At 40.3% G+C, this 22,800-nt stretch overlaps 2 long non-coding RNA genes across 2 annotated transcripts in view; one reads left to right on the top strand and one right to left on the bottom strand.

Annotated features, from left to right (window-relative positions):
* The window catches only part of LOC137215670 (uncharacterized), a 65,530-nt gene that overhangs the window by 30,022 nt on the left and 12,708 nt on the right, over nucleotides 1-22,800 (top strand). The window lies entirely within an intron of this gene.
* Nucleotides 554-8,284, bottom strand: LOC137215671 (uncharacterized). The gene is made up of 4 exons (XR_010939375.1): nucleotides 7,853-8,284; nucleotides 5,570-5,758; nucleotides 5,293-5,460; nucleotides 554-4,602 (listed from the first exon to the last, which is right to left on the bottom strand). It is a non-coding gene; the product is annotated as an uncharacterized lncRNA (long non-coding RNA).

Genomic DNA, 22,800 nt, shown 5'->3' with positions numbered 1-22,800 from the left:
TTTCATTAGTGGCTCTTACCACGTCCCAAGGTATGCATTTCTCCACAACCCCTTCAGCATTTATTGTTTGCAGAATTTTTGCTGATGGCCATTCTGATTGGTGTGAGCTGATAGGTTTTTGTAATTTGCATGTCTTTAATAATTCTTAATGTTCAGTATTTTTCCATGCTTTCTAAAATTTCTGTTAAATAAAGAAAAAAAAACTGTGAGTACAATAAACCTCTTGAAATTGTCCTCTTGGAAGGGTGCCCTCTTTTGAATTTTTTGGTCGATTTTGGAGCCCAGGATTTTTTTTGAGGGCAGGTGTCATTTACAGGCCTGCAATGAGTGTGAATATTTAGTGACCATTAGCACTGGGTTTAAAGCTGCTGTTGTGGGAAACGGCCACAAGGTGGCAGCATTTCTCCATTCCCAAATTTGGTTACTAGGGCAGCATAGCCTTTCTGGAAGTCCTGTTCCCAGATTGTAAATTAGAATGGAATGTGCCAGGAAAACCCCCCACAAGTTTATATCACATTACGTCTTGTTCGTTGTTTTAATTTTTTTAATCGGGGTAATGATTAGAATATTGTTTGCCTTAGGTGTACACAATCTGGTTGATTTGTACATTGTATATATATATTCATGTACATATCTTCTTCCCATGTACATTATTACAGAGTGTTCCGTAGACCTCCCTTGCTATATGGTTGGTCTTTTTGATATATGTATTTAATATGTATTTGTATACGTATGGTAACACTAATCTTAATTTATCCATTGCCCCCACCTTTACCTTTAGATAAGCAGTTTGTTTTCTAAGTCTGTGAGTGTCTTTCTCTGTGGAAATACGTTCATTTGTGTCAGTTGGTAGATAACGCCTATAAGTGATATTATAGTATATGTGTTTTGCTTTCCGACGTACCTCATGTTCTGTGATTATCTCTAGACTCATCTATGGTGCCTCAAAGAGCAGTGTTTCATTGTTTTCCATGGCTAATATTCCATTGTGTACATGGACCACTTCTTTATCCATTTATCTGTTATGGAGATTTTGGTTGCTTCCGTGTCTTGGCTATTGTGAAAATGGCTGCAGTGCAGCTGTGTCTTCTCGACTCTGGTCTTCTCAGGTGAGAGGCTCAGCGGTGGGCCTGCTGAATGGAATGGTGTGAGTTTTTACTTTTCAATGCAGCTCCTTTCTGTTCTCACTATTGGCTGTTACCACTTTACATCTCACCAGCAGCTAGAGGGTACACAGTTCTCTAAAACCCCTTCGGCATTTATCGTTTGTTCACTTTTTGCTGATGGTAGTTGACTTGCGTGAGTTGTAACCTTTTTGTAGCTAGATTTGCATGAGTCTAATAATTCCTGATGTTGAGCTTTTATCCATTTTCCATCTTTTTGAAAAAGAGTAAAACTTACCTCTTCATACTATCTCCTTGAAACATTTGCCTGTTTTGAATTTTTTTGGCCATTCACCAGCTCACGATATTTTTTGAGGGCAGGTGTCCTTTATAGCCCTGAGTCCTTGTGAATGTTAAGTGACCGTCAGCTGTGGGTTTAAAGCCGCTCTTGCGGGAAATGGCCACAAGGCGGCAGCATTTCTACATTTCCAACTCTGGGTTTTTGGCCAACAGAGCTTTCCTGGAAATCGTGTTAGTAGGCTGCAAATTAGCGTGGAATGTGCCAGGGCAAACCCCCAAGAGCTTATATCTCCTTACTTCTTGTTTGTTTTTTAAATTTAATTTTTATTTATTATCAGCAAATTTGATAAAAATGTGTGTGTTCTAGGTGTACAGAATCTGGTTCATTATATCTATGTATCGATCTATTCAACTTTGGACCCTTTCCCGTGTAGGTTATTAGAGTGTTGAGTAGACCTCTATCGGTATCTCATAGGTATTTTGTAATTATATATTTCATATGTATTAGTACATGTCTGTTAACCCCCATATCCGAATTCATACATTCCTTACACCTTTCCATTTTGTTAAACATAATTTGGTTTTCTGAATCCACGCATGTCCTTCTCTTGGAAATAATTTCATGGGTATCAATATTTAGGTAACACCTATAAGTGATGTCATAGGATATCTGTCTTTCGGTTTCTTTCTTGCTTCAAGTTGGGTGATTATCTCTAGATCCTTCTATGGTGTTGCCAACAGCATGGTTTCATTCTTTTCCATGGCTAATATTCCATTGTGTACATGGACCGCTTCTTGGTGCATTTTTCTGTTGATGGACATTTTGGTTTCTTCCAATTCTTGGCTATGGTACATGTGGCTGCAGTGCAGGATTGCCAGCCTGTGTCTTTTTGATTCTGGTCTACTCAGGTGATAGGCCCATCAGTGGGCCTACCAGATCACGTGGTAGCTCAATTTTTACCTTTAAACGCACCTCCATTCTTTTCTCACTACTGGCTCTTACCAGGTTACATCCCATCAGCAGCTAGAGGGTATGCAGTTCTCTAAAACCCCTTCAGCACTTATTCTTTGTAGACTTTTTTGCTGATGATCATTCTGACGGCTGTGAGGTGAACGTTTTTGTAGATTGGATTTGCATGACTTTATTAATTCCTGATGTTGACCATTTTTCCATGCCCTTTTTTTTAACAAAAAAGGGAAGACAAAATATGTGCAAAATATGCCTCTTGAAATTGTCGTTTTGAAATGTGGACGTCTTTTGAATTTTTTGGTCGATTTACGACACCAGGATTTGTTTCCAGGACAGGTGTCATTTACAGGCCAATAATTGTTTTGAATATCAACTGACCACTAGTGCTGGGTTTAAAGCTGCTGTTGTGTGAGACGGCCACAAGGCGGCAGCAGTTCTCCTTCACCAAATCTGGTTACTAGGGCAACAGAGCCTCAAAGGAAGTCGTGTTCTAGCTTGTAAATTAGAATGGAATGTGCCAGGTAAAAGTCCCTTAAGTTTATGTCTCACTACTTCTTGTTCTTTTTTTAATTCAATTTTTATTTTTTATCACAGCAAGTTTGATTACAGTGTTTTGTTTGTTCTACGTGTGCAAGATGTGGTTCTTTTACACATATACATATATCAATTCTTCTTCGGATCCTTTTCCCATGTAGGTTATGACACGATGTTGAGTAGTCTTCTCTTGCTATTCTGTAGGTCTTTGGTGATTATATATTTCACCTGTGTTTGTATATCTCTGTTAACCCCAATATCCTAAAGTATCCAATCCTCACACCTTTCCATTGGTGAACCATAACTTTGTTTAATGAATCTGTGATTGCCTTTCTCTGTGGAAATATCTTCACTGGTATCAATTTTTAGGTAACACCTATAAGTGAGATCATAGGATACGTGTCTTTCGCTTTCTGACTTACTACCAGTTGCGTGATTACCTCTAGACTCATCTACGGTGCTGCAAATGACATTGTGTCATTTTTCTCCTTGGCTAATATTCCATCTCTACATGTACCAGTTCCTCTTTGTCCGCTCATGTGTTGATGGACTTTTGGTTGCTTCCATGCCTTGGCTATGGTAATACTGCTGCCGTGCAGATTTGCCTGCCTGTGTCTTTCCAACTCTGTCGTCTTAGGTTATAGGCCCAGGAGTGGGCCTGCTGGATCACATGGTAGCTCAGTGTTTACCTGGTAAAGGCGCCTCCATTCTCTTCTCATTAGTGGCTCTTAGCAGGTTACGTCCCACTTAAAGTTGACGGTATGCACTTCTCCACAAACGCTTCAGCAGTTATTGTTTGTAGATTTGTGGCTGATGGTTATTCTGACTGGTGTGAGCTGACACCTCTGTGTGGTTGGATTTGCATGCGTCTCATAATCCCTTGAAATTGAGCTTTCAGGCATGTCCTTTTCTTCTTCAAACTGTGAGTACAGCTTACCTCTTCATTGTTTTCTTGAAGTCTGTGACACATTTTGAAATATTTGGCCATTACCTCCCTCAAGACATTTTGAGGGCAGGTTTCATTTGCAGCCCTCCAGTAGCTGTGCATATGAAGTGACCATTAGCAGAGGATTTAAAGCTGCTGTTGCAGGTAACGGCCAGACGACAGCAGCATTTCTGTGTTCCCCACTGTGGTAACTAGGGAAACAGACCTTCCTGCCAGTGGTGTTCCTCGGTTCTAAATTAGAGTGGAATGTGCCCGGATAAACCCCCAAAAGCTGATGTCTCCTTACTTATGTTTGTTTTTTAAACTGAATTTATATTTTTTATTGGAGTAATATTCCATTCTGTACATGAACCACATCTTCTTTGTGCATTCCCCTGTTGATGGACATTTTCATTGCTTGCAAGTGTTGGCTATGGAAAATATTGCTGGAGTGCAGGATTGCCAGCCTGTGTTTTTTTGATTCTCATCCTCTCAGGTGATAGGCCCAGCAGTGGGTGTGCTTGATTGAATGACAGCTCAATGTTTATCTTTTCAAGGCACCTCCGTTGTGTTTTCATCAGTGGCTCTTGCCACGTCCCACTTAGAACCGAGGGTACTCATTTCTCCACAACCCCTTCAGCATTTATTGTTTGCAGAAGTTTTGCTGATGGCCATTCTGACTGTTGTGAGCTGATAGGTTTTTGTAATTTGGATTTGCATGGCTTTAATAATTCCTAATGTTCAGCATTTTTCCATGCCTTTTTTAATTTCTGTTAAGCAAAAACAGAAAGAAACTGTGAGTACAATAAACCTCTTGAAATTGTCTTCTTGGAAGGGTGCCTCTATTGAATTTTTTGGTCGATTTTCGACGCCAGGATTTTTTTTGAGGGCAGGTGTCATTTACAGGCCTGCAATGAGTGTGAATATTTAGTGACCATTGGCACTGGGTTTAAAGCTGCTGTTGTGGGAAACGGCCACAAGGCGGCAGCATTTCTCCATTCCCAAATCTGGTTACTAGGGCAGCACAGCCTTTCTGGAAGTCCTGTTCCCAGGTTGTAAATTAGAATGGAAAAAGCCCCTGAAGTTTATGTCTCATTACCTCTTGTGCGTTGTTTTAATTTTATTAATCAGGGTAATGATTAGAATATTGTTTGTCCTAGGTGTACACAGTCTGGTTCATTATATATTCATGTACATATCCTCTTCCCATGTAAATTATTGCAGAGTGTTCTATAGACCTCCCTTGTTATATGGTTGGTGTGTTTGATATATGTATTTGTACACGTATGGTAACCCTAATCTTAATTTATCCATTCCCCCCAACTTTCCTTTTAGATAAGCATAGTTTGTTTTCTAAGTCTGTGAGTGTCTTTCTCCGTGGAAATATGTTCACTTGTGTCAGTCGTTAGATAACACCTATAAGTGATATCATAGGATATGTCTTTTGCTTTCCGACTTACCTCATGTTCTGTGATTATCTCTAGGCTCATCTATGGTTCCTCAAAGAGCAGCGTTTCATTGTTTTCCATGGCTAATATTCTATTGTGTACATGGACCACTTCTTTTTTATCCATTCATCTGTTGATGGACATTTTGGTTGCTTCCATGTCTTAGCTAGTGTAATACGGCTGCAGTGAACATATTTCCAAAGAGAAAGATACTCATAGACTTAGAAAACATACTGTGGTTATCTAAAAGGAAAGGTGGAAGGAATGGTTAAATTAAGATTACGTTTACCAGGCTTCCCTGTTGGCGCAGTGGTTGGTGGTCGGCCTGCCGATGCGGGGGACAAGAGTTCGTGCCCCGGTCCGGGAGGGTGCCGCGTGCCGTGGAGCGTTTGGGCCCGTGGGCCATGGCCGCTGGGTCTGCGTCTCCAGAGCCTGTGCTCCGTAGCGAGGGAGGCCACAGCAGTGAGAGGCCCACGTACTGCAAAAAAAAAAAAAAAAAAAAAAGATTACGTTTACCATACGTATACAAATACATATATCAAAAAGATCGACCATTTAGCAAGTGTGGTCTACTAAACACTCTAATAATTTAAATGGGAACAGGATCTGTACATGAATATATAATGTACAAAAAAAAAACAGATTGTGTACACCTAGAACAAACAATACTGTAATCATTACCCCATTTGAAAAAACTACAACAACGCACAAGAACTCACGAGACATAAACTTATGGGGGTTTTTCCTGACACATTCCTTTCTAATATACAACCTACGAACACAACTTCCAGAAAGGCTCTGCTGCCCTAGTAATCGGATTTGGGAATGGATAAATGCTGCCGCCTTGTGGCCGTTTCCCACAACAGCAGCTTTAAAACCCAGTGGCAATGGTCACTAAATATTCACACTCATTGCAGGCCTGTAAGAGACACCTGCCGTCTAAAAAAAAATCCTGGCGTCGAAAATTGACCAAAAAATTAAGAGGGCAACCTCTCAAGAAGACAATTTCAAGAGGTATATTTTACTCACAGTTTTTTTAACAAAAAAGAAAAAGGCGTGGGAAAAGGCTGAACATTAGGAATTATTAAAGACATGCAAATCTAAATTACAAAAACCTATCGGCTCACACCAGTCAGAATGGCCATCAGCAAAACTTCTGCAAACAATAAATGCTGAAGGGGTTGTGGAGAAATGCGTACCCTCGGTTCTAAGTGGGACGTGGTAAGAGCCACTAATGAAAACACAATGGAGGTGCCTTGAAAAGATAAACATTGAGCTGTCATTCAATCAAGCACACCCACTGCTGGGCCCATCGCCTTAGGAGATGAGAATAAAAAAGACACAGGCTGGCAGTCCTGCACTCCAGCAGTATTTACCATAGCAACACTTAGAAGCAACGAAAACATCGATAAACAGATGAATTCACAAAGAAGAAGTGGTCCATGTACTCTGGAATATTACTTCAATAAAAATATAAATTCAATTTAAAAAACAAACATAAGTAAGGAGACATCAGCTTTTGGGGGTTTATCCGGACACATTCCACTCTAAGTTATAACCAAGGAACACCACTGGCAGGAAGGTCTGTTTCCCTAGTTACCAGAGTGGGGAATGTAAAAATGCTGCCGCCCTCTGGCCGTTACCTGCAACAGCAGCTTTAAAACCTGTGCTAATGGTCACTTCATATGCACAGCTACTGGAGGGCTGTAAATGAAACCTGACCCCAAAATGTCTTGAGGGAGGTAATGGCCAAAATATTTCAAAATGTGGCACATACTTCAAGAAAACAATTTGAAGAGGTAAGATGTACTCACAGTTTAAAAAAAAAAGGACATGCCTTAAAGCTCAATTTCAAAGACTTATTAGACGCATACAAATCCAACCACAAAAAGGTATCAGCTCAAACCCGTCAGAATAAACATCAGCAAAAAGCCAGAAACAATAACTGCTGAAGCGCTTGTGGAGAAGTGCATACCGTCAACTTTAAGTGGGACCTGCTAAGAGCCACTAATGAGAAGAGAATGGAGGTGTCTTTACAAGGTAAACACTGAGCTACGATGTGATCCAGCAGGCCCACTCCTGGGCCTATAACCTAAGAAGACAGAGTTGGAAAGACACAGGCAGGCAAATCTGCACGGCAGCAGTATTACCATAGCCAAGGCATGGAAGCAACCAAAAGTCCATCAACACATGAGCGGACAAAGAGGAACTGGTACATGTAGAGATGGAATATTAGCCAAGGAGAAAAATGACACAATGCCACTTGCAGCACCGTAGATGAGTCTAGAGGTAATCACGCAACTGGTAGTAAGTCAGAGAGTGAAAGACACGTATCCTATGATCTCACTTATAGGTGTTACCTAAAAATTGATACCAGTGAAGATATTTCCACAGAGAAAGGCAATCACAGATTCATTAAACAAAGTTATGGTTCACCAATGGAAAGGTGTGAGGATTGGATACATTAGGATATTGGGGTTAACAGAGATATACAAACACATGTGAAATATATAATCACCAAACACGTACGGAATACCAAGAGAAGACTACTCAACATCCTGTCATAACCTACATGGGAAAAGGATCCGAAGAAGAATTGATATATGTATATGTGTAAAAGAACCACATCTTGCACACCTAGAACAAACAAAACACTGTAATCAAATTTGCTGTCATAAAAAATAAAATTAGGCTTCCCTGGTGGTGCAGTGGTTGAGAGTTCGCCTGCCGATGCAGGGAACACGGGTTCGTGCCCCGGTACGGGAGGATCCCACATGCTGCGGAGCCGCTGAGCCTGCGCGTCCGGCGCCTGTGCTCTGCAACGGGAGAGGCCACAACAGTGAGAGGCCCACGTACTGCAAAAAAAATAATAAAAAAAATAAAAATTAAGAGTCTTTTTCCTGGCACATTCCATTCTAATTTAAAACCTAGAACACGAGTTCCACTAAGGCTCTGTTGCCCTAGTAACCAGTTTTGGTAAAGAACTGCTGCCGCCTTGTGGCCGTTTCACACAACAGCAGCTTTAAACCCAGCGCTAATGGTCACTTAATATTCAAAATAATCGCCAGCCTGTAAATGACACCTGCCCTGAAAAACCTTCTGGGGTCGTAAATCGACCAGAAAATTCAAAAGACGTCACATTTCAAGAAGACATTTTCACGAGGCATAGTTTAAGCACATTTCATCTCCTTTTTCTTGTTTTTTAAAAAAAAGGGCGTGGAAAAATGCTCAGCATCAGGAATTAATAAAGTCATGCAAATCCAATCTACAAAAACGTTCACCTCACAGCCGTCAGAATGATCATCAGCAAATAGTCTACAAAGTGTAAATGCTGAAGGGATTTTAGAGAACTGCGTACCTCTAGCTGCTGGTGGGATGTAACCTGGTAAGAGCCAGTAGTGAGAACAGAATGGAGGTGCGTTTAAAGGTAAAAATTGAGCTACCATGTGATCTGGTAGGCCCACTGATGGGCCTATCACCTGAGTAGACCAGAATCAAAAACACACAGGCTGGCAATCCTGCACTTCAGCCACATGTACCATAGCTAAGACTTGGAAAAAACCTAGATATCCATCAACAGAAAAATGCACCAAGAAGCGGTCCATGTACACAATGGAATATTAGCCATGGAAAAGCATGAAACCATGCTGTTGGCAACACCATAGAAGGATCTAGAGATAATCACCCAACTTGAAGTAAGAAAGAAACCGAAAGACAGATATCCTGTGATATCACTTATAGGTGTTACCTAAAAATTGATGCCCATGAAATTATTTCCAAGAGAAGGACACGCATGGATTCAGAAAACCAAATTATGTTTAACCAAATTATGTTTAACCAAATGGAAAGGTGTAAGAAATGTATGAATTAGGATATGGGGGTTAACAGACATGTACTAATACATATGAAATATATAATCACAAAATACCTATGGAATACCGAGAGGTCTACTCAACACTCTGTAATAACCTACGCAGAATAGATCGATACATAGATATAATGAACCAGATTCTGTACGCCTAGAACACACACAACATTTTTATCAAATTTGCCCTGATAATAAATAAAAATTAAATTTAAAAAACAAACAAGAAGTAAGGAGATATAAGCTCTTGGGGGTTTGCCCTGGCACATTCCACGCTAATTTGCAGCCTACTAACACGATTTCCAGGAAAGCTCTGTTGGCCAAAAACCCAGAGTTGGAAATGTAGAAATGCTGCCGCCTTGTGGCCGTTTCCCGTAAGAGCGGCTTTAAACCCACAGCTGACGGTCACTTAACATTCACAAGGACTCAGGGCTGTAAAGGACACCTGCCCTCAAAAAATGTCCTGAGGTAGGGAATAGCCAAAAATCTCAACACACAGCAAATTTTTCAAGAAGATCCTAAGAAGGGGTAAGTTTTACTCACTCTTAAAAAAAAAAAGAAAAGGAAAATGCATAAAAGCTCAACACCAGGAATTATTAAACTCATGCAAATCTAACCTACAAAAAGGTTTCAAATCACACAAGTCAACTACCATCAGCAAAAATTCTACAAACAATAAATGCTGAAGGGGTTTTAGAGAACTGTGTACCCTCTCGCTGCTGGTGAGATGTAAAGTGGTAAGAGCCAATAATGAGAACAGAAAGGAGCTGCGTTTAAAAGTAAAAATTGAGCTACCATTCGATCCAGCAGGCCCACCGCTGGGCCCCTCACCTGAGAAGACCAGAATCAAGAAGACACAGGCTGCAACAGCTGCACTGCAGCCATATTGTCAATAGCCAAGACATGGAAGCAACTAAAATGTCCATCAACAGATGAATGGATAAAGAAGTGGTTCATGTACACAATGGAATATTAGCCATGGAAAACAATGAAACACTGCTCTTTGAGGCACCATAGATGAGTCTAGAGATAATCACAGAACATGAGGTAAGCCAGAAAGGAAAAGACACATATCCTATGATATCACTTATAGGTGTTATCCAACAGCCGACACAAACGAAAATATTTCCACAGAGAAAGACACTCACAGACTTAGAAAACAAACTATGGTTATCTAAAAGTAAAGGTGGGAGGAATGGATAAATTAAGATTAGGTTTACCATATGTATACAAATACATATTAAATACATATATTAAAAAGACCGACCATATACAAGAGAGGTTTGTGGAACACTCTGTAATAATGTACATGGGAAGAGGATCTGTACATGAATAGATATATATAATGTACAAATGAACCAGATTGTGTACACCTAGAACAGACAATATTGTAATCATTACCGTGATTAAAAAAAATTAAATTAGGGCTTCCCTGGTGGCGCAGTGGTTGAGAGTCCGCCTGCCGATGCAGGGGACGCGGGTTCGTGCCCTGGTCCGGGAAGATTCCACATGCCGCGGAGCGGCTGGGCCCGTGAGCCATGGCCACTGAGCCTGCGCGTCCAGGGCCTGTGCTCCGCAACGGGAGAGGCCACAACAGTGAGAGGCCCGCGTACCGCAAAAAAAAAAAAAAAAAAAAAAAATAGAACAGACAACAAGTAATGAGACATAAACTTATGGAGGTTTTTCCTGGCACATTCATTTCTAATTTACCACCTAGGAACGTGACTTCCAGAAAGGCTGTGCTGCCCTAGTAACCAGATTTGGGAATGGAGAAATGCTGCCGCCTTGTGGCCGTTTCCCACAACAGCAGCTTTAAACCCAGTGCTAATGGTCACTTAATATTCATAATTGTTGCATGGCTTGTAAATGACACCTACCCTCAAAAAATGTCCTGGCGTATGTAATGGCCAGAAAAATTCAAAACAGCAAAAATTTTTCAAGAAAATAATTTGAAGACTTAAGTTTTACTCACTCTTTTTTTTTTTTAAATAAAAGTACATGGATAAAAGCTCAATATCAGGAATTACTGGTCACATGCAAATCCAAACTACCGAAAGGCATCACCACCCAGCATTCAAAATGCCATCAGCAAATGTCTACAAGCAATAAATGCTGAAGGATTTGTGGAGAAATGCATACCCACTATATGCTGTTGGTTGGATATAAACTGGTGACAGCTAATAATGAGAACAGAATGAAGCTGCGTTTAAAAGGTAAAAATTGAGCCATCATGATCTGGCTGATCCACTAATGGGCCTATAACCTGAGAAGACCACAATCGGAAAAACACAGCCAGGCAAACATGCACTGTAGCCGTATTTACAATAGCCAAGACATGGAAGGAGACGAAATGTCTGTCAACAGATAATGGGCAAAGAAGTGGTACATGTACCCACTGGAATATTAGCCTTGGAAGAAAATGAGCAATGCTGTTTTCATGACTACAGGTGAGCCCAGAAATGATCATATTACGTTAAGTAAGTCAAAAGGGTAGACAAATATACTATGATACCATTTATCAATGTTATCCTAAGATTGCTACCAATGAACATATTTCCACAGAAAAAGACACGGACTTATAAAACAAACTAATGGTTAACCAAAATGAAAGGTGGGAGGATGGATGAATTAGGATTATGGGGTTAGCATACTAATGTATCTTATTTGTATATAAACATATAAAATATATAAACTATATAATCACTAATACACATGAAATATATAATCACCAAACACCTACCAAATACCAGGGGAGGTGTACTCAACACTGTAATAACCTACATGGTAACAGGATCCGAAGATGAACAGATATATGTACGAATAATTGACCAGATTCTGTACACCCAATCACAACAGTCTAATCAAATTTACTCTGATAAAAAATATAAATTAAATTAAAAAAACAAACATAAGTAAGGAGACATAAGCTTTTGGGGATTTGTCCTGGAACATTCCACTCTAATTTGCAACCTATGAACACGACTTACAGGAAGGCTGTGCTGCCCTAGTAACAAGATTTGGGAATGGAGAAATGCTGCCACCTTGTGGCCAATTCCCGCAACGGTAGCTTTAATCTCAGTGCTAATAGTCACTTCATATTCACAAGGACTGCAGGGCTTTAAATGACACCTGCCCTCAAAAAATGTCCTGCGGTCAGGAATGGACATTAATATGCAAAACACGGCAAACTCTCGAGAAGACCATTTCAAGAGGTAGATTTGCTCACACTGGTTATTTTTTCAAAAGGACATGAAAAAATGTTCAACATCAAGAATTATTAGAGACATGCAAATTTAACCTACAAAAAGGTATCACCTCACACTAGTCTGAATGGCCATCAGAAAAAAATGTCTGCGGACAATAAATGCTGAATGCTCTTCCGAGAATGGGTACCCTCCTATGCTGCTGCTGGGATGTAAACTGGTAACAGTCACTAATCAGAACAGAATGAAGGTGCCTTTAAAAGTTAAAAATTGAGCTACCATATGATTCTGCCAAACCACTAATGGGCCTATAACCCGAGAACACCAGAATTCAGCAAGACACAGGCACTCAAATGTGCACTGCAGTGATATTTACTATAGCCAGACATGGATGCAACCAAAATGTCCACGTACAGATGAATGGACAAAGAAGTGGTACACATACACAATGGAATATTAGCCGTGGAAAAGAGGAAACAATGTCCTTTGCAGCACCACAGATGAGCCTAGAGATAATCATACTATGTAAAGTAAGTCAGAAAGAGAAAGACAAATATCCGATGGTACCATTTACCGGTGTTATCTAAAAACTGATACCCATGAACATATTTCCACAGAGAAAGACCCATACAGACTTAGAAAAAAGGTGAAAGTAATGGAAAAGTTAGCATGTTGGGGTTAATATACATTTAATAATACATATAAAATATATAATGAAGAAGGACCTACTGAATGCCAAGGGAGGTCTACTCAACACTCTGTAATGACCAACATGGGAAAGAATGTAAGCCTGATTAGATATATGTATATGTGTGAATGAACCAGATTCTGTACACATAGAACAAACACAACATTGTAATCAAATTTACTCTGATAAGAAATAAAAATTCAATTAAACAAGAAGGTATGTGACACAAGCTTTTGGGTATTTGTCCTGTCACTTTACACTCTAATTTACAACCTAGCAAGAGGAGTTCCACTAAGGCTCTCTTTGCCCTATCAATCAAGTTGAGTATGAAGAAATTCCACTGCCTTGTTGCCATTCCCTGCAACGGCAACTTCAAAACCAATGCTTATGGGTAGATAATATTCATATGGACTGTAGGGCTGTAAATGACACCCACAATCAGGAAATGTCCAGGGGTAGGTAAGCAAAAAAAAAAAATTCAAAATAAACAGACTTTTAAGATCCTATTTCCATAGGTAAATTTTACACTGCTTAAAAGAAAAGCACTTGAAAAGATGCTCTAATTCCTGTATTATTAGTGGCATGGAAATCAAAAGTACAAGGAGGGATCACTTCACGTGAGTCAGAATAGCCATCATCGAAAAAATGCTTGAGAGGTTGTAGAAAAAAGGGAACCCTCCTATGCTGCTGTTGGGATCTAAGGTGGTAACAGCCACTATAAATAACAGTATGGAGGTGGCTTTACAAGTAAAATTAGAGCTACCATATGATCCAGCAGTCCCACTCCCAGGTGTATAACAAGAGGAAAACAGAATTGGAAAACACACATGCGCCCATATATGCACCACAGCACAATTTACAATGTCTAAGACATGGAAGCAACCAAAATATCCATTGGCAGATGGATGGATAAAGAAGTGGTACATGTTCACAGTGAAATATTACTCAGAAATGAAAAAGAATGAAAGAATGCCATTTGCAGCATCATAGATGGACCTAGAGATACATTCTAAGTGAAGTAAGTCAGAAAGGGAAAGTCAAATATTATATGATACCACTTATAGGTGAAAATAAAATTTGGTACCAATGAACTAATTTACAAGAGAGAAACAAGAACCTTCCTGGTTGTCCAATGGTTAAGAATCCGAGCTTCAACTGCAGGGGGCGTGGGTTCGATCCCTGGTGTTGGGAGAATTAATATCACGCATGCCTTTCAGTGCAGCCAAAAAAATAAAATAAAAGAGAGAGAAACAGACTCACAGACTTAGAAAACAAACCTATGATTACCCAATGAGAAAGGTGAGGGGAAGTATAAATCAAGAGGTTGGGAAAAACATTTACACACTAATACATGTAAAATAGATAATCAACAAGGACCTACTGTATAACAAAGGGACGTCTACTCAACACTCTCTAATAACCTATATGGGAAAAGAATCTGAAGATGAATAGACATATGAATATACGTAACTGAACAAGGTCTGTACGCCTACCACAAACACAAAATATTTTAAATCAACTTTACTCCAATAAAAAAGAAAAATTAAATTTTAAAAAAACAAGAAGTAACAAAACACAAGATTTTGGGTGTCTGTTCTGGCAAAGTCCACACTAACTTACAATCCAGGAGCCCATCTTCCACAGTGGCTCTGGTTACCCCAGTAACCAGAGAGGGGCATGAAGGAAACCCTGCCGCTTGTGCCCATTCCCACAACAGCAACTTTAAAACATGTGCTTATGGGCACTTAATAGTCACAAGGTCTGCCAGGATGTAAATGACACCTGCCCTTTACAAATGTCCTGTGGTAGTTATCGAACAGAAACTCAAAAGAGTCAGACTTTCAAAAAGCCAATGTCAACTGTAACTTTTTCTCACAGTATTTAAGAAAAACACATGCAAAGATGCTCAGCATCCCGAATTATGAGACATGTGCAAATCAAAACTACAACAAGGTATCACCTCGTACAGTTAGAATGGCCATCATCAAAAAGTCTACAAAACATAAATGCTGGAGAGGACATGGAGAAAAGGGAACCCTCTTATGCTGTTGGTGGGATGTAATCTGGTAACAGCCACTATAAAGCACAGTATGGAGATGCCTTTAAAATTAAAAATAGAGCTACCATATCATCCAGAAGTCCTGCTTCTGGGCGTACATCTGCAGAAAAGCAGAATTCGAAAAGACAAATGCACCCAAAGCCCAACATGCACTGCAGCACTATTTACAGTAGCCAAGACATGGAGGCAACCAAAATGTCCATCAACAGATGAATGGATGATGAATAAGGGGCCCATGTACACAATCAAATATTACTCAGAAATGAAAAAGCATGACCATCTCTAAGTCCATTCCTGTTGCTGCAAATGGCGTTATTTCATTCTAAGTGAAGTAAGTCAGATAGACAAATATCATATGACATCACTTATAGTGGAGTCTGAAAAATGATAGAAATGAACAAATTTATAAAACAGAAACAAACCAACAGACTTCAGATATCTTTTAGGGAGAAAAAATTTAAAATCTGTTACCAATCATTAAATGTCAACCTGAAAAAATTAAGCAATAAATAACATTGTAAAGGTATTAATTCTCTTCAAATTAACCTATACCAGGCACTAGCAAACTCAACCTGGAGATCACATCCAGCCTATCACCTTCTTTTGTAAATTAAATTTAATGAATGACCCACAAAAAAACCTCACAATGAGACGTCACATCACACCTCTCAACGTGGCTATTATTCCAAAGTCTACAAATACGAAATGTTGTTCATGAAATGGAGAGAAGGGAATCCTAGTACACTGTTAGTGGGATTGTAAACTGGTAAACCCACTATGAAAACAATATGGAGGTCTTGAAAAAAGGTAAAAATAGAACTATCATATTAGCCAACAATTCCACTGCTTCGTATATGTCCAAAAAAAATGAAGACACCAATTTGACAAGATACATGCATCCCAATGTTCATAGCAGCATTATTTACAATTGCCAACATATGGAAGCAAACTAAGTGTCCATCAACAGATGAGTGGATAAAGAAGATGTGGTATCTATACACAATAGACTATTACTCAGCCATTAAAAAGGATCAAATTCTGCCACTTGCAACAACGTGGATAGGTCTAGAATATTTATACCTACTTAAATAAGTTAGAGAAAGACAAATAATCTATGTTCTCACTTCTCTGTGGAATCTAAATGCAAGAAAGGAATGTATATAACAAAATAGAAATAGACTCACAGAGAACAAATTAGTGGTTACTAGTGGGGCAAGTGAAGGGGGGAGGGAAAGACAGTAGTTTGTTTCTCTAAATCCAATACCCCTATGTATGAAATAAACAAACAAGGATATATAGTACAACACGGAAATATAGCCATTATTTTGTAATCACTTTAGTGGAGCATGATCTATAAAAATATTCAATCCATATGTTGTACCACTGAGACTAATGTAATACTGTAAATCAACGATGCTTCAATTTAATCCATAGCGTGGCTGAATGGATTAAAGAAAGTTCAATTATATACTGTGTACAAGAGATTCATGTTAACTTTAAATCCATATATAGCATGAAATTGAATGACTGGAAAAAAGATACTCCATGAAAATGATACTTGCCTGACTAGTCTATTATCAGGCAAAAAGACTTGAATCAAACCTCTCAAAGGAAAGAAGTTTATCATATAATGATAAAGGGATTAATTCATTAAGGAATTATGACAATTATAAATATGTATGTATCCAGCATTTGAGCCTCTCGATATATACATAAAATATTAACCCACATGAAGGGGAAAATGTGCAGAAATAAAATAATGGTAAGAAACATCAATACCCAACTTTCAACACTGTATAGATCATCCAGACAGAATATCAATCAGGAAACACTGAACTTGAACACACACTTGATATCAAATGAACCTAACAGACATATACAGTACATTCCACTCAACAGCAGCAAAATTTCCATTCTTCTTAAGTACACATAGAACATTTCCTAGGGTAGATCCTATGTTAAGCCACAAAACAAGTCTTCAAAATTCCAATAATATTGAAATCATATCAAGGATCATTTCCAACCACAATGGTATGAAATTGAAATTCAATATTAAAAAGAATAATTGAAAATTCAAGAACACTTAGAAATTGCACAATAAGCTCCCGAATAGCCAATGCATACAGGAATAAATCAAGAGAAATTTTAAAAAAAGTCTTAAAGTAAACAAAATAGGGAACACAAAGTACCTAAATTTATGGAATATAGGAAAAACAATGTAATTCAAAGAGTTATGTTTACAGTAATAAATGCATATATTTAAAAAACATTCTTGAGGGGATCAAGATGATAGAGTAGGAAGATACTGAGCTCCCCTCCTGCCATGGACACACCCAAATTACAACAACTTCCACGGAAATTATCTCTGAGAATGACCTGGAGACTAGCAGGGAAGTCTTTCCACAACTAAAGATATAAGGAAGGGGAAACCACAAGGCAGGTAGGAGGACTGGAAACACAGTCTACTTGGAACCCACACCTAGAGCACAGTGACCCACAGCTGGAAGATATCACAATTGCATGGGTCTTCCACATGGAGGGAAGGGTCTGAGCCCTGCAACAGGCTGCTCAGCCCAGGGTTCCTGCACTGGGAAGAAAAAAACACAGCAGGTCTGGATTTGAAAACCTGCAGGGCTTACTTTCAGGAAAGCTGGAGGCTAAAGAAAACTGAGACTTTGCTCTCATAAGACACACACAAATCTCACACGTTCTCAGTCCCTGTGCAGGGCCAGTAGTGTGAAAGACACCTGGGTCAGACCCACTTGCTATTCTCAGAGAGCTTATTGAAAAGGCAAGAGGCAGCTGGGACTCCCGCTAGGAACTGAGACATTGGCAAGCAACATTTTAGAGTCTTCTCTGGAACTGATTAGAATCAGGGGCCTGCCCTATTTACCACCATGTCCATAGCACTCCTGCACCACAAGGCCTCACAACCAGACACACTGGGGACCTACCCTGTCCGCCTGTGCACCTGGAGCACCACACAGCCACCTATAATGGAGGGCTGCCTTGGCTACCAGCACACCCACGGCAATCACATACTGCAGGGCCTTACAGCCATTTAGGCCAGGGTTCAATACCGCCTACCACCTTGTCCACGGTAGTTGGCTCTGCCATAAGAGAAAGGTGTGTGCAGCCCACACAGGGGACATCCCTGGAGCATGTGGCTCTGCTGGCCAGAGGACAGCATGCTGCTGGGACCTATCAGTCGTCTCCTATATAAGGCCACTTCTCTGAGACCCAGGAATGTAACAACATGAACCTAATGAATAGAAATTGCAGAGAATTAGGAAACATAACGAAATAGAGGAATAAGTTACAAATGAAGTAACAAGACACGACATCAGAAAAAGAACTGAATAAAACAGGGTTAAGCATTCTACCCAATAAAAAAAGTGTTCACAGTAATGATTATAAAGATGCTCACCCAAGTCAGGAGAAGAATGCATGGACATAGTGAGAATTTCAACAAAGAGTAACAAAATGTCAAAAAGAACCAGACAGCTGAAAAATACAGTAAATGAGATTAAAACACACACACACAAGAGGGAAGCAACATTATATTATATGATACAGAAGAACAGATCAGTGAAATGGAAAACAGAGTAGTGAAAATCACCCAAGCTGAATAGCATGAAGAAAAAACAATTAAGACTATAGGTACAGGGACCTCTGAGACAACATCAAGAATATTAACATGAGCATTACAGGGGTCCCAGAACGAGGAGAAGAGAGAAACGGGCAGAGAACTTATTAGACGATATAGTAACTGATATCTTTCATAATTTGGGGAAGGAAACACACGTCCAGGTCCAGGAAACACAGAGACCCAAACAAGATGAAGACAAACAGGTTCACACGAAGACATATTATAAAGCACCAAAAATTTAAGGTAAAGAGGGATCATAGAGAGGGGGAAGATGGCGGAAGAGTTAGACGCGGAGATCACCTTCCTCCCCACAGATACATCAGAAATACATCTACATGTGGAACAACTCCTACACAACACCTACTGAACGCTGGCAGAAGACCTCAGACCTCCCAAAAGACAAGAAACTCCCCACGTACCTGGGTAGGGCAAAAGAAAAAAGAATAAACAGAGACAAAAGAATAGGGACGGGACCTGCACCAGTGGGAGGGAGCCGTGAAGGACGAAAGGTTTCCACACACTAGGAAACCCCTTCGCGGGCGGAGACTGCGGGTGGTGGAGGGGGAAGCTTCGGAGCTGTGGCGGAGAGTGCAGCCACAGGGGTGCAGAGGGCAAAACGGGGAGATTCCCGCACAGAGGATCGGTGCCGACTGGCACTCACCAGCCCAAGAGGCTTGTATGCTCCCCCGCCGGGGCGGGCGGGGCTGCGAGCTGAGGCTCGGGCTTCGGTCGGAGCGCAGGGAGAGGACTGGGGTTGGCGGCGTGAACACAGCCTGCAGGGGGTTAGTGCGCCACGGCTGGCCGGGAGGGAGTCCGGGGAAAAGTCTGGAGCTGCCGAAGAGGCAAGAGACTTTTTCTTCCCTCTTTGTTTCCTGGTGCGCGAGGAGAGGGGATTAAGAGCACTGCTTAAAGGAGATCCAGAGACGGGCCCGAGCCGCGGCTATCAGCGCAGACCCCAGAGACGGGCATGAGACGCTAAGGCTGCTGCTGCCGCCACCAAGAAGCCTGTGTGCGAGCACAGGTCACTATCCACACCCCCTTTCCGGGGAGCCTGTGCAGCCCACCACTGTCAGGGTCCTGGGATCCAGGGACAACTTCCCTGGAAGAATGCACGGCGTGCCTCACGCTGGTGCAAAGTCACACCGGCCTCTGCCGCTGCAGGCCTGCCCCGCACTCCGTACCCCTCCCTCCCCCCCCACCTGAGTGAGCTGGAGCCCCCGAATCAGCGGCTCATTTAACCCCGTCCTGTCTGAGCGAAGAACAGACGCCCTCCGGTGACCTACATGCAGAGGTGGGGCCAAATCCAAAGCTGAACCCTGGGAGCTGTGCGAACAAAGAAGAGAAAGGGAAATCTCTCCCAGAAGCCTCAGGAGTAGTGGATTAAATCTCCACAATCAACTTGTTGTACCCTGCATCTGTGGAATACCTGAATAGACAACGAGTCATCCCAAATTGACGAGGTGGACTTTGAGAGCAAGATTTATTATTTTTTCCCCTTTACCACTTTTTTGAGTCTGTATGTGTATGCTTCTGTGTGAGATTTTGTCTGTATAGCTTTCCTTTCACTATTTGTCCTAGGGTTCTATCTGTCCTATTTTTTTTTAACTTAAAAAATCTTTTTCTTAATAATTATGTTTTTATTTTAATAACTTTTAAAAATTTTACCTTACATTATTTTATTTTCTTTTATCCCTCTTCTTTCTCTCTCTCTCTCTCTCTCTCTCCCTTTTATTCTGAGCTGTGTGGATGAAAGGCTCTTGGTGCTGCAGACAGGAGTCAGTGCTGTGCCTCTGAGGTGGGAGAGCCAACTTCAGGACACTGGTCCACAAGAGACCTCCCAGCTCCATGTAATATAAAACGGCAAAAATCTCCCAGAGATCTCCATCTCAACACCAACACCCAGCTTCACTCAACGACCAGCAAGCTACAGTGCTGGACACCCTATACCAAACAACTAGCAACACAGGAACACAACCCCACCCATTAGCAGAGAGGCTGCCTAAAATCATAATAAGTCCACAGACACCACAAAACACACCACCAGACGTGGACCTGCCCACCAGAAAGACAAGATCCAGCCTCATCCACCAGAACACAGGCACTAGTCCCCTCCACCAGAAAGCCTACACAACCCACTGAACTAACTTTAGCCACTGGGGACAGACACCAAAAACAATGGGAAATACGAACCTGCAGCCTGCAAAAAGGAGACCCCAAACACAGTAAGATAAGCAAAATGAGAAGACAGAAAAACACACAGCAGATGAAGGAGCAAGAAAAAACCCCACCAGACCTAACAAATGAAGAGGAAATAGGCAGTCTACCTGAAAAAGAATTCAGAATAATGATAGTAAAGATGATCCAAAATCTTGGAAATAGAATAGAGAAAGTGCAAGAAACGTTTAACAAGGACCTAGAAGAACTAAAGAGGAAACAAGCAACGATAAACAACACAATAAATGAAATTAAAAATACTCTAGAAGGGATCAATAGCAGAATAACTGAGGCAGAAGAATGGATAAGTGACCTGGAAGATAAAGTAGTGGAAGTAACTACTGCAGAGCAGAATAAAAAGAAAAGAATGAAAAGAACTGAGGACAGTCTCAGAGACCTCTGGGACAACATTAAACGCACCAACATTCGAATTATAGGGGTTCCAGAAGAAGAAGAGAAAAAGAAGGGGACCAAGAAAATATTTGAAGAGATTATAGTTGAAAACTTCACTAATATGGGAAAGGAAATAGTTAATCAAGTCCAGGAAGCACAGAGAGTCCCATACAGGATAAAACCAAGGAGAAGCACACCAAGACACATATTAATCAAACTGTTAAAAATTAAATACAAAGAAAACATATTAAAAACAGCAAGGGAAAAACAAATAACACACAAGGGAATCCCCATAAGGTTAACAGCTGATCTTTCAGCAGAAACTCTGCAAGCCAGAAGGGAGTGGCAGGACATATTTAAAGTGATGAAGGAGAAAAACCTACAAGCAAGATTACTCTACCCAACAAGGATCTCATTCAGATTTGATGGAGAAAGTAAAACCTTTACAGACAAGCAAAAGCTGAGAGAGTTCAGCACCACAAAACCAGCTTTACAACAAATGCTAAAGGAACTTCTCTAGGCAAGAAACACAAGAGAAGGAAAAGACCTACAATAACAAACCCAAAACAATTAAGAAACTGGGAATAGGAACATACGTATCGATAATTACCTTAAATGTAAATGGATTAAATGATCCCACCAAAAGACACAGACTGGCTGAATGGATACAAAAACAAGACCCATATATATGCTGTCTACAAGAGACCCACTTCAGACCTAGGGACACATACAGACTGAAAGTAAGAGGATGGAAAATGATATTCCATGCAAATGGAAACCAAAAGAAAGCTGGAGTAGCAATTCTCATATCATACAAAATAGACTTTAAAATAAAGACAATTATAAGAAACAAGGACACTACATAATGATCAAGGGATCGATCCAAGAAGAAGATATAACAATTTTAAATATTTATGCACCCAACATAGGAGCACCTCAATACATAAGGCAAACACTAACAGCCATAAAAGGGGAAATCGACAGTAACACATTCATAGTAGGGGACTTTAACATCCCGCTTTCACCAATGGACAGATCATCCAAGATGAAAATAAATAAGGAAACACAAGCTTTAAATGATACATTAAACAAGATGGACTTAATTGATATTTATAGGACATTCCATCCAAAAACAATAGAATACACACTTTTCTCAAGTGCTCATGGAACATTCTCCAGGATAGATCATATCTTGGGTCACAAATCAAGCCTTGGTAAATTTAAGAAAATTGAAATTGTATCAAGTATCTTTTCTGACCACAAAGCTATGAGACTAGATATCAATTACAGGAAAAGATCTGTAAAAAATACAAACACCTGGAGGCTAAACAATACACTACAATAACGAAGTGATCACTGAAGAAATCAAAGAGGAAATCAAAAAATACATAGAAACAAATGACAATGGAGACACGATGACCCAAAACCTATGGGATGCAGAAAAAGCAA

Source organism: Pseudorca crassidens, chromosome 20, assembly GCF_039906515.1.
Source record: "Pseudorca crassidens isolate mPseCra1 chromosome 20, mPseCra1.hap1, whole genome shotgun sequence".
Classification (NCBI taxonomy): domain Eukaryota; kingdom Metazoa; phylum Chordata; class Mammalia; order Artiodactyla; family Delphinidae; genus Pseudorca; species Pseudorca crassidens.
The sequence above is the reverse complement of the archived record's forward strand: the minus strand, read 5'-3'. Positions and strand labels throughout refer to the sequence as shown.